This window comes from Manihot esculenta, chromosome 9 (assembly GCF_001659605.2).
Source record: "Manihot esculenta cultivar AM560-2 chromosome 9, M.esculenta_v8, whole genome shotgun sequence".
In the NCBI taxonomy this organism is placed as follows: Eukaryota; Viridiplantae; Streptophyta; class Magnoliopsida; order Malpighiales; family Euphorbiaceae; genus Manihot; species Manihot esculenta.
The window spans coordinates 23330701-23344127 of record NC_035169.2 but is presented as its reverse complement, the minus strand read 5'-3'; positions in this window follow the sequence as shown (position 1 = coordinate 23344127).

Sequence of the window (13427 nt, the reverse complement as noted above, 5' to 3'; positions counted from 1 at the left end):
TAATCTCCTGACTATCTCTGACCCTACAAACCTGGGGTTAGGGGAGAGGGGTGAGCTATAAAGCCCAGTGAGCAGAACCATAAAAGGAAAACAGTTCATTTTAACGTATGCTATCATGAAATGCATCACATCACAGACATATCACATCAAGGATGAATTTGTCACCAATCACCAATAGCCCTCTACGTATCGTAATATGTCCAACTATACCAGGGGCGATGAGGCCACACCTAGTATTCGCTTACATAACTCATATCATAAAATGTCCAACTACACCAGGGGCGATTAGGCCTCACCTAGTGTTCGCTTACATAACATAGTGCCAGGGGCGACCTAGTCTTTCTATCTCATATCATACCATGGCATATCATATCATATCATGTCGTACTGAGGGCTAAAGGATCATTCAAGATTCATCCACATCAACAACATATTATGCAATGCATCATATTCGTGAATACTAGTGCAATACAACCTACTACATAACATGGTAATCGTGATGCATGAACATGCTTAACATTTGATTTATTTTTAAAACATAAGGTTCAGTTCCACTCACCTCTGACTAGCTCTGGGCCGACTCTGAAACGGCTGACGCTGCTAAACACCTCGGCTCCTCGGGTCCGATCCTACACAGGTGGACTCCAGTGAGGTGCCAAACACACTCTAAACAACTCATAAACAACTCCCCAAAAACCCCCTACAACATCATAGACACATGCATACAAAACACCCAAGAAATGGCTGGACAGGGCACTTTCGGCGGCCGAAGGTCCCTTCCAGAGACAAAAGTCATGCAGGTTCGGGGGCACCTTCGGCGGCCGAACCCTCTCTCCAGAGACGAAAGTCAGACACTTTCGGCGGCCGAACATCACCTTCGGCGGCCGAAAGTCTGCTTCAGCTCCGAAACACAACTTTCGGGGGCAAGGTTTGGCGACCAAACCATGCATCCATAGGCATGTTCGGCGGCCGAACCTGAGTTCTTCCAGAACTCAGCCCTTGTGCATACAAGCCTCCCAACCCCACAAAACTAGCATCCAACCTCTTAAAACATGCATAAACTTCTCAAAACCAAGCATAAGCCCTTAGTCATGCATAAAGGAGCTTAACAACTAGATTAAACTCCAAAAACCACACCCAAAGCATACATAGATAGCTTATGACCCACATAGGCCAAAACCATCAAAACAACCCATAATCTCACTTGCTCTTTCCCAATCATGCATACACTCTCCCACATGCATAAACTAGCTTAAACCTTCAACATAACATCACATAAACATACATTGGGCATAAAATCCACATAAACCCTAACATGCATATCTACCCATACTCAACCATCAAAACATCATTAAACTTACTAAAACTTCATTAAAACAGTAGGGAAGCAAGGATCTACACTTACCTCTTGAAGATCGAGGGGTGGTGCGATCCCTAACTCGGAGGTGTGGAGGATCCAAGCTCCAAAAGCCTCCAAACTCCCAAAAGTCCCTTTTAAGCTTCAAAACTTCAAAACCAGGGTAGATCTCATGAAAACTTGAAGGATGGGTAGGGAAAAACATGAAAACGACCAAAGGAGGACAAAAACTCACCTGAGCTCGAGAATGGGGAGAAAACTCGCCCATTTCCGGACTGAGGGCTCTTTATAGGTGGCCTGCTGAACCACCTTCGGCAGCCTAACGTGCCCCCTAAACTCATGCATGTTCGGCGGCCAAACTTGAGGTTCGGCGACCGAACTTTGGTTCATTCAAACAAGGCTTTCGGAGGCCAAAGGCGCTCCCGAAGTCTTCCCATGTTCGGCGGCCGAACTTCACTTTCGGCGGCCGAACCTGGCAAATGCCTCATTGGTCTTTTCTTTTAAAAACTCAATTTTTTTTCATTTAAAACCATGAAATCAGTAAAAACATTTTGGAAATCACATTTTAACCCTCTAGAAGACCCTAGCATCATAAAAATTCCGGATTCCAATGGAGATTCCGCCGGAAGGTAGGGATTCCGATGCCGGAATCTAGCCGGGTATTACATTCTTCCCCCCTTTAAGAACATTCGTCCCCGAATGTTCAGACAAACAGGCACATGCATATACATAACGTAAGCACAATCATAACAACACATAAGCTCTAATCTATAAGAAACACGGTATTACTGGAGTAGGAACTCTCGGTCTCCCTGGTGCACTTTTCATCTTAAGGTGATTCTAAGGGGCTTTCACCATCGGGATTTCCTTGTTTCCACACTTTTTAACTTGTGTGTCTGCGGTCCGTACTAGCTGCTCAACATAGGCGAGATCCTCTATGATCTCTACCTCTGGTTCCTTTAAGAACCTCACTCGGACCCGACACGAACTCATATATCGTGGGAACATGGAAAAATGGATGGATCTCTTCCATTGAAGTGGGTAAATCTAACTCGTGGGATACATTCCCAATCTTTTGCAGGATTTCAAGGGGTCCAATGTATTTGAGAGCTAATTTACCTTTCTGCCCATAACGAATCACCCTCTCTTTAGGAGACACCTCCAGTAACCCTCGACTTTCTCGAGAACCTCAACATGCTTCCGCTGCTCACTCTGACAAAACTCTTCTCTCTTCTAAAACTTTACATGCCTTTTGCGGACAACTTCCTAACTCTCCTGCTGACTCACAGCAGTTCTGATTCTTCTCATTCTTGACTACTGACCTTCTTCTTACTGTACTAAGGGATGGGATAGCCGTCACGTGGTTTCCGGTTGAGGGCATCTATCAAAATATTTGCCTCACCCGTAATTAAACCTTGAAGTCATAACCACTACACAGTTTTTACCCATCTCCTCTGCCTTCGGTTCTTCCCCCTTGACTCAAGATGTATTGCAAGCACTATCGATCCGTAAGGATCTGTCATCATATCTTATACAGGTACCGCCTCCACATCTTGAGTGCAAAGATTACCATCGCCATCCTTAGATCATGTGTAAGATGATTCAACTCATGCTTCTTCAGCTACCTAGAAGTATAAGCAATCATCCTGCCACTTTACATTAACACACAATCTAGTCCCACCCGGGACGCATCACAGGACACTGTGACATCTTCATTACTGACGGACAGAGCCACCACTGGTGCTAACATCAACATTCCCTTCGACTCTTCAAAGCTTTCTTCACGCTGAGTAGACCACACAACCCTCTAGTTCTTCTTGATCCATCTGGCCATAGGAGCGGCAACTCTAGAGAAGTTCTAGATGAACCTCCAGTAGGTAACCTGCCCATCCCAAAAAGCTCTTGATCTATGTCATTACAATGGGCCTGGGCTAGTCAGCTACAACTTCAACTTTCTCAGGTCTACCTCACATTTCTCTTTTTCCCGACATACCATGACCCAAGAAAGGTATGCTCCTCGACCGGAACTCACATTTGGAGAACTGGGCATCCAAGCCATGTTCTCTCAGGATTTGCAATCCTGATTTCAGATAATGGGCATACTCTTCTGCATTGCTGGAACTCCCCGAGGTACCGTCAATGAAGACAATAACGGAGTGATCCATAAACTGACTAAAACTTTGCTTATGAGACCCATGAATGCTGTAGGGGCGTTCATTAACCCGAACGACATTCCTAGAAACTCATAGTGCCCATATCTGGTCCTAAACACTGCTCTCTGTACATCTTCTTCCTTGATCTTAACTGATGGTACCTGGACTTCAGATCTATCTTGGAAAGACAACAAGCTCCTACTAGCTGATTTCAAATAGATCGTCGATCCAAGGTAACAAATACCTGCTCTGGGTAGTGACTTTGTTCAACGACTTGTAGTCGATACAAAGTCCTAGGGATCCATCCCTCATCCTCATAACAACACTGGAACACCCCAAGGTGAAGTGCTCAGTTAGATGGAAACCCTTACTACCAACTTCTACAACTGCTTTTACAACTCTTATAACTCTATTGATACCATCCTGTGGGGAGGGATAGAGATTGGTCAAATTCCAAGCATTACTTCTATTTTGAACTCTATCTCCCTGACAGGTGGTAGTCCTGGGAACTCGTCTGGGAAAACATCTACGAACTTCTCTGATTACGGGCACTGAGGCGGCTCCCTGACCTGACTGCTATACACTCTCACATAAACTAGAAACCCCTGACAACCTCTCCTGAGCAACATACGAGCCTATAGGGTAGATAACAAACCTCTAGGTATCCCTACTCTGTCCTCTCTAAGGACTACCTCTGACCCATCCTGACCTCTGAACTTAACTACCTTGTCTCTGCAGACTTAGGTAGTACCACTGGTAGAAGAACCAATCCAACCCTAGAATGACGTCAAACAGTCAAATCTAGAACCGCTAGGCCAGCTGGAAGGCATCTACTCACAACATACTCTGAACTATACCGGCAGACTGACTCTGCTACTGATGGATCACACTTGGGTCCACCAACCCAAAGGGGATACTCTAACCCATAAGCTATCAAGCCCAACCTCACAATGGCTCACAAAGCAAACAAAGAAAGAGAAACATCAGGGTTCATAAAACATACACATCAGAACATACCAGAGTGAGATTACCTGATCCCATCGGGTTCAATGTGTTAGCCTCCTGCTGGGTCATAGTGAAGATCCGCACTGGAGCTGATGGACCTTCCCCACGGGAACCTGCTGAAGAAGGGGCTGTCCCCCTGTCTCCGCCTCTACCACTGCCCTGCATCATGGATGGAGCTACTGGGTGAGCTACACTGCCTGAAACTGTCTGCTGGGACCGTGTCACCAAGGTCGCGGTGGGACACTCACGTGCCATGTGCCCCTCCTGTCCGCACCTGAAGCATGCTGTTGTCCCAATCAAACAGACTCCCTTGTGCGGCCTACCTCACCGCGTACATCTGGAGCTACCCGAACCAGAGCTCGAACCATCACCTAATCCCAGACCAGACTTTATCCGATCCCAGAACTTGCTCTTCTTTGATCTTCTGAGGCCTCTGCCTCCCTTCTTACTCTTTGTGACAGCTTCGCTCAGAGGGGAGAGATTAACATCACTTGTCCCCGGGATTTTGGAACCCGAAGACTGTGCCACGCACTATTTAACTGTCCCTTGAATGATGGCACTAGCCTCCATTCCCCGTGCCATATCCACTATAGCATGGAAACTCTCCCTTTCTGCTGATTGAATCAACGAGGAATACCTGGAGTGAAGCTTCATAACATATCTCCTAGACTTCTTCAGGTCTGTGTTAAGACCTTGTCGTGCAAACGGCAACAGCTCCAGGAACCTGTCTGTAAACTCATCTACACTCATCTCTTCCGACTGCCTTAGTTGCTCAAACTCAATCATCTTCAGTTCTCTGGAACTATCTGGAAAAGCCCATCCTGCAAACTCATTAGCAAACTGTTCCCAGGATAAGCTCTCCAACCTTGGGTCCACATAGTTTTTGAACCATTCCCTTGCCTTCTTGCATTTCAATGTGAACCCTGCCATCTGAATGGCTCTACTGTCACTTGCTCCCAACTCATCAGTTATCATCTTCACCGTTCTGAGGTACTCAAAAGGGTCATCACCTGATTCAAACTTAGGGGCATCCAACTTTAAGTAGTCTGTCATCTTTACTTTACCCCCAACTGATGAACCAGGTTTGGGTATCTGGACATCAGGGACTATTGGTTCTGCTGGTGGAGGAGGAGGTGCAGCATTCCCTGGGTTAGGGTTTGCTGGACCTGAGAAAAAGGGTAAGGATGGAAACATGGGGTACTGTGGGTACGGTGGGTAAAAGGGAGGATAGGGCATAAAGGTGGGATATGGGTTATAACTAAAGAAATCCGATGTACCTCCCATCGGATACCCTGGCCCTTGCGGGTAGGGTGGATACTATGGTGGAACAAAGCCTGAGGCTTGAGTGCCTCCTTGGGACTCTCCCATATCCTCTTCTGACATACTCATGCCCAAACTGCTATCTCTTCTCTGATTATCCTCCTCAGTTTCCATCACATCTGCTGACATATCACCCTGAACTGATCTCCTCCGACTTGCATCAAAAGACTTTCTAGGGTCCCTTGATGTACCTTCTCTGCTTGTTCTATAAGATCTTGCCCTCTGCAGCGCAGGGGGATGGGCATCCATGCCCTCATTCTCTGGCGGAGCTCCAGTCAATCTTACAGATCGACGAGTTCCTCTCATCTTGACTTCTGAAAGCATAACATATCACATAAACATTAGCATCATACGGTCCATGTGGAAACACATGAACCTACCTCACATACATAGCATATCATTAATGCACATGCATATCATCATGGCATTTCACATCATCATACAAGACAGGACTCCACATCCTATCCTAGTGGACATGATCTTTCCTATTGTGCTTACCCTTCTATAACCTCTATGAGCCCGACACACTATAGGTCCGACCATGTGAACCTAGGGCTCTGATACCATTCTGTAACGACCCGAAAATCGGACCGCTATCGGCGCTAGGATCCAGATCGACTTAAGGTCGCTGGAACCCATAGCAAGCCTAAGATACATCCTGTACAGTCGGTATAATCCCAAACACGAGCAAACATTTTCATAAAACATTTAAAACTTTACCTTTGCCCAGCTTGACCTGTGTATGCACTATGACTGAACTTATAGAACCCCTAGGGTCAGCATACCCTATGTCAAACTCGGTCCAACATATACATCAACATAAAAATAAAACTCATGTACAAAGGGGTTATCCAACTCGGGCCAAGCACAATACTATAACTCTGAACATATTACATAATATCATTTTACGATACAACTCCTTTATATTAATACATATCCTTACATTACATCATGTCCACAACTATGCTATTACATATCATGACCATCCACATAACCTGCTAATCTCCTGACTATCTCTGACCCTACAAACCTGGGGTTAGGGGAGAGGGGTGAGCTATAAAGCCCAGTGAGCAGAACCATAAAAGGAAAACAGTTCATTTTAACGTATGCTATCATGAAATGCATCACATCACAGACATATCACATCAAGGATGAATTTGTCACCAATAGCCCTCTACGTATCGTAATATGTCCAACTATACCAGGGGCAATGAGGCCACACCTAGTATTCGCTTACATAACTCATATCATAACATGTCCAACTACACCAGGGGCGATTAGGCCTCACCTAGTGTTCACTTACATAACATAGTGCCAGGGGCGACCTGGTCTTTCTAACTCATATCATACCATGGCATATCATATCATATCATGTCGTACTGAGGGCTAAAGGATCATTCAAGATTCATCCACATCAACAACATATTATGCAATGCATCATATTCGTGAATACTAGTGCAATACAACCTACTACTGTAATACCCGGTTAGAGTCCGGCATCGGAATTCTACTTTCCGATGGAGTTTCGGATGCCGGAAGTCGCTAGAAGAGTGAGCTTTATGTTTTTCTAACCTGTTTTGGTATGTTTCAGTTTTAAAGCTTAAGGAAATGAGTTTTTGAGTAAAATGAACCAAGGCAGAAAAGCCAGGTTCGGCCGCCGAAGTGGAGGTTCGGCCGCCGAACATGCATGACTTTCGGTTTCACGTGTGGCCGCCGAAGGTGGTCTGGCCAGCCACCTATAAAAGGCCCTCAGTCGGTTGAAAGGATAAGCTCTGCCGTTTCTTTCACTTTCTGAGGTGAGACCCTGTCCTTTTTGAGTTTTCTTCATGTTTTCATCAAATCATGCAAAGGTTTGATTGAGTTTTTATGGATTTTGAAGGTTTTAGCTCAAAAATACAAAGTTGTGAAGGTTGGAGAGTTTGAAGGAGAGTTGCTTCAAAACTCCACATTAGGATCGTTCATCTTCTTGGTTTCAAGAGGTAAGTGAAGATCCTGAGCTTGTTTTCATGTTTTCTGAAGGTTTTATGAAGTTTTGGGGGAGAGTTGCATGAATAGGGTTATTTGTGAGTTTTTGATATGTTTGTGCGAACAGCTTGTTTATGTGTTGTGTGTGTTGTGTGTTTGGGGTTTTAAGGCGGTTTTTGACACCTTTGAGCATATACATGAGTGTATGCAAGTTGAGGAATTGAGGTGTTTAAGCTTGAGAGAGATTTGTGCTTTTGGTGATAGGCAGAGCAAGTTTTTGCCTTGCGGATGAACTCAGGTTCGGCCGCCGAAGGTACATTCGGCCGCCGAAACCATGAGGAGGTGGCTTCGGCTGCCCAAGCTTGCCTCCGAGCTTTTGGAATTTCGGCTCTGGAGGGGAGTTCGGCCGCCGAAGGTTAGAGAATTTCGTCTTTGGAGTGCCTTTCAGCCCTCGAAACTTGCCCCCGAAAGGGTTCGGCTGCCGAAAGTAGAGATTCGGCCGCCGAAGGTGCATGAGTTTCGTCTCTGGAGAGGACTTTCGGCCGCCGAACCTGCCGCCGAAAGTGTCCTGTCCAGCTTTCCTTTGCATGCTTTGCATGGATGTTAGAGTGAGTTTAAGGGGATTCTTGGGGAGTGTAATAGAGTTGTTCTTGAGTTAGTTTGGTCCCTCATTTGAGTTTATCTGTGCTTATACAGACCAGAGGAACCAGAGAGAGCAGCAGTGAGTACTGCTCCAGAGTGTTCAGAGCCTGCAGAGTCAGTCCAGATAGCCAGAGGTGAGTGGAACTAAACTTAATACTTTTAATTGAGAAATAAAATACTTTTAGCATAATTCATGCATCATGACTCAAGTTAGAATTGTGCTTGACTTAGTGATGCTTGTGTTGTAACTCTTTTGTTATGTACATGATCTGTATATGTATATATGTTTTACTGAGTATGTGAAAAACCAGGCTTAACAGGTATGAGTTAACCCATCTAGAGCAAGCTCTAGTCAGGGGTACAGAGTACAGAGTACAGAGTACAGAGTACAGAGTACAGAGTACAGAGTACAGAGTACAGAGACAGTGCATGCACAGGTTAAGCCTTGGTTTAGAAAAGAGTTTTTCTTTTCACAGAAAATGTATGATCATGTATGAGTTTTACAGGTATACAGAGAATATAGCAGGCTTGCTACGGGTACTGGCGGCCTTAAGCCGACCTGAATCCTAGCGCCGGTGACGGTCCATTTTGGGGTCGTTACAACTACATAACATGGCAATCGTGATGCATGAACATGCTTAACATTTGATTTATTTTTAAAACATAAGGTTCAGTTCCACTCACCTCTGACTAGCTCTGGGCCGACTCTGAAACGGCTGACGCTCTAAACACCTCGGCTCCTCGGGTCCGATCCTACACAGGTGGACTCCAGTGAGGTGCCAAACATACTATAAACAACTCATAAACAACTCCCCAAAAACCCCCTAAAACATCATAGAAACATGCATACAAAACACCCAAGAAAAGGCTGGACAGGGCACTTTCGGCTGCCGAAGGTCCCTTCTAGAGACGAAAGTCATGCAGGTTCGGGGGTACCTTCGGCGGCCGAACCCTCTCTCCAGAGACGAAAGTCAGACACTTTCGGCGGCCGAACATCACCTTTGGCGGCCGAAAGTCTGCTCCAGCTCCGAAACACAACTTTCGAGGGCAAGGTTTGGCGGCCAAACCATGCATTCATAGGCATATTCGGCGGCCGAAACCACCTTCGGCGGCCGAACCTGAGTTCTTTCAGAACTCAGCCCTTGTGCATACAAGCCTCCCAACCCCCCAAAACTAGCATCCAACCTCTTAAAACATGCATAAACTTCTTAAAACCAAGCATAAGCCCTTAGTTATGCATAAAGGAGCTTAACAACTAGATTAAACTCCAAAAACAACACCCAAAGCATACATAGATAGCTTATGACCCACATAGGCCAAAACCATCAAAACAACCCATAATCTCACTTGCTCTTTCCCAATCATGCATACACTCTCCCACATGCATAAACTAGCTTAAACCTTCAACATAACATCACATAAACATACATTGGGCATAAAACCCACATAAACCCTAACATGCATATCTACCCATACTCAACCATCAAGACATCATTAAACTTACTAAAACTTCATTAAAACAGTAGGGAAGCAAGGATCTACACTTACCTCTTGAAGATCGAGGGGTGGTGCGATCCCTAACTCGGAGGTGTGGAGGATCCAAGCTCCAAAAGCCTCCAAACTCCCAAAAGTCCCTTTTAAGCTTCAAAACTTCAAAACCAGGGTAGATCTCATGAAAACTTGAAGGATGGGTAGAGAAAAACATGAAAACGACCAAAGGAGGACAAAAACTCACCTGAGCTCGAGAATGGGGAGAAAACTCGCCCATTTCCGGACTGAGGGCTCTTTATAGGTGGCCTGCTGAACCACCTTCGGCAGCCTAACGTGCCCCCTAAACTCATGCATGTTCGGCGGTCGAACTTGAGGTTTGGCGGCCGAACCTTGGTTCATTCAAACAAGGCTTTCGGAGGCCAAAGGCGCTCCCGAAGTCTTCCCATGTTCGGCGGACGAACTTCACTTTCGGCGGCCGAACCTGGCAAATGCCTCCTTAGTCTTTTCTTTTAAAAACTCAATTCTTTTTCATTTAAAACCATGAAATCAGTAAAAATATTTTAGAAATCACATTTTAACCCTCTAGAAGACTCTAGCATCATCAAAATTCTGGATTCCAACGGAGATTCCGCCGGAAGGTAGGGATTTCGATGCCGGAATCTAGCCGGGTATTACACTTGCTGACCTCCTGGTCTACCCTGTACCTGCAAACCTGGGGGTTAAGGGAGAGGGGTGAGGTATAAAGCCCAGTGAGCAGAATAATAAAACATTTAAAATATATGGTAACATGGAATGCATCACATCGCAATCATATCACATCAAGGATGAATTTGTCACCAATAGTCCTCTACATAGTCCAACTGTGCCAGGGGCGTAGAATGGGCCTCACTAGTCTTTCTCTTACATAACATAACTGTAACGACCCGGAAACCGGTACCCCTCAGTAACGGTCCGAACCATCACTGGCACTAGGATCCAGATCGGCTTAAGGTCGCCGGGACCCGTAGCAAGCCGACTATACTCTCTGTGTACCTGATAAATCCCATACATGATACCAATAGACTCAACAATCCTGTAAAACTCTGTAGGCTTAACTGCTGCTACTCAGATATGTCAATCTGAAATGGCCCTCAGGGCCTATACCAGGGACTACTATCTGCTGTGGGTCATGGGAATGAAACCCTTTTAATCTGTAACACAGTCCACTGGTATCTCATTGAAGCCATACATTAAGCCTCACTCACACATTTCTCATCAAGAAACGTAAAACAGGATTCATGTACAAGGGATTAATCATACATCACACTGTAGCAATGACACTAGGGAAAGCATAAGTCTATCCAGTATATGACAGTACATATCTATACATTACATTACAACTAATCTTTTAATTACATCATGTCCACTATGCTATTACAAACATACATTCATGCATAACCTTCCTCTGTACTCTTGCTGACTTTGACTTCCCATAGCTATCTCAGAACCTGCAAAACTGGGATTAAGGGAGTGGGATGAGCTCTAGAGCCCAGTGAGGAGGAACAATAAAAACAGTTCATTCATTACATGCTCTCATGAAATGTATCACATCACAAACATATCATCTCAAGGATGAATTTGTCACCAATAACCCTCAACTACATGTTATAATAATGCCAACTGTGCCAAGGAGACTATGTCATCACCTGGTCTACACTTATCTCTCTGATATCATAACATGACCAACTGTGCCAAGGAGACGAGGTCTCACCTGGTCTACACTAACTCTGCTTTGACAGCCCAGCTGTCTCACTCATAGTACCAGGAGCGACCTGGACTATCCAGGGGCGACCTGGTATGGCTATCTCATGCCATAAATCTGTATCTGCTCTCTGTCAAGGGCTAAGGATCATCCAACATTCATCCACAGGAACAACAACATATGCAATGCATCATATTCGTGAATTCTAATGCAACACAACCTAATACATAACATGGCAGTTTATGATGCATGGATCATGCTAGAATCGTGTCATTTCTCAAAATCAAATATTCAGTTTAGTTCCACTCACCTCTGCTCTTCTGGCAGATACTGTACTGACTCGCCAGATCCTGTACTGACTCTTATATCTCTAATTCTGATGGCCTCCTCGAACTCTCGGGTCCAATCCTACACAAATGGACTCGAATGAGGTGTCACACATACTTTGAATAGCTCTTAAACAATTCCCCATAATCCCCTCTAAACCTCTGAAAATAATCACATAACTCATGCAAAAGAAGGCTGAACAGAACACATTCGGCAGCAGGTTCGGCGGCCGAATGTCCTCTCCAGAGCCGAAACTCATGCATGTTCGGCGGCACCTTCGGCGGCCGAATGTGCATGACAGATCCGAAAGTCCATTCTTTCGAAGGCAACCTTAGGCAGCCGAAACTACCTCCACAAGAGGTTCGGCGGCCGAATCTTCACTTCGCGCGGCCGAAGCTGGGTTCTCCAGAAGGCAGAACCTTGCTTCCTCTCATGCACAACTTCTCCAACATACTGTAACATGCATAACTCAGCGTCTCAACTCACATATACTCTGGTATCTGCACAAAGGGGTCCCAAACTACCTATTAACCCCAACAAAACAACTACCACAACACATAATCATGCTTTCACCATTAATCACATCAAAACTAAACTCTAAAACCTAAACATGCAACTCTACCCTTAACCTCTTTAAAAGCTGGTAAAACCATAAAACAAGTATCAAGACCTCTCTTACCTCCTGAAACTAGAAGAGAAACAACTTGAACTCACCAAATTCCCTTCACAAGCTTCAAACCACCAAACCTCTCTTTTCTCTCAAAACCTTCAAACCCTCTTGCAAACGAGCAACCCTCTGCATGAGCTGCTTAAAAGCTTGCAGATGAGTCAAGGGAGACGTGGCCTAACCTCTGATCATGATCTGGAGGTGAACACCTAGCCAAACCACGGACTGAGGAGCGTGCACAACTAACCGACCACCTCAGCTTCGGCTGCCGAAACTGCATGCAAAACCATGCAACTTTCGGGGGCCGAACATAACCTTCGGGGGCCGAACATTGGGCACTTTCGGCGGCCGAACTTAACCTTCGGGGGCCGAACATGACAGAAACTCCTTTGGCCAATTCTCCACAAAACTCAACTCTTTTCTACGCTAAACCTTTAAAACACTTGAAAATATTTGAGAAAACTTTCTCTTACCCCTCCAAAGACCTCTGACATCCTCAAATTCCACCGAACGGTAGAAATTCCGATGTCTGAATCTAGCCGGGTATTACACTCTTCCCCCCTTTAAGAACATTCGTCCTCGAATGTTCACACACCAAACACATATGCAAAGAAGCAATTAAGGAAAGCTTAACACTTCCCTCTGAGAAGAGATACAGATACTATTGAAGTCAAACTCCCGGGTTATCTCACTTTCTGATTCTTACCTGCTTAATCTGTGTTCACACTCTATACTGCTTACTGATCATTTCTGTCTGTA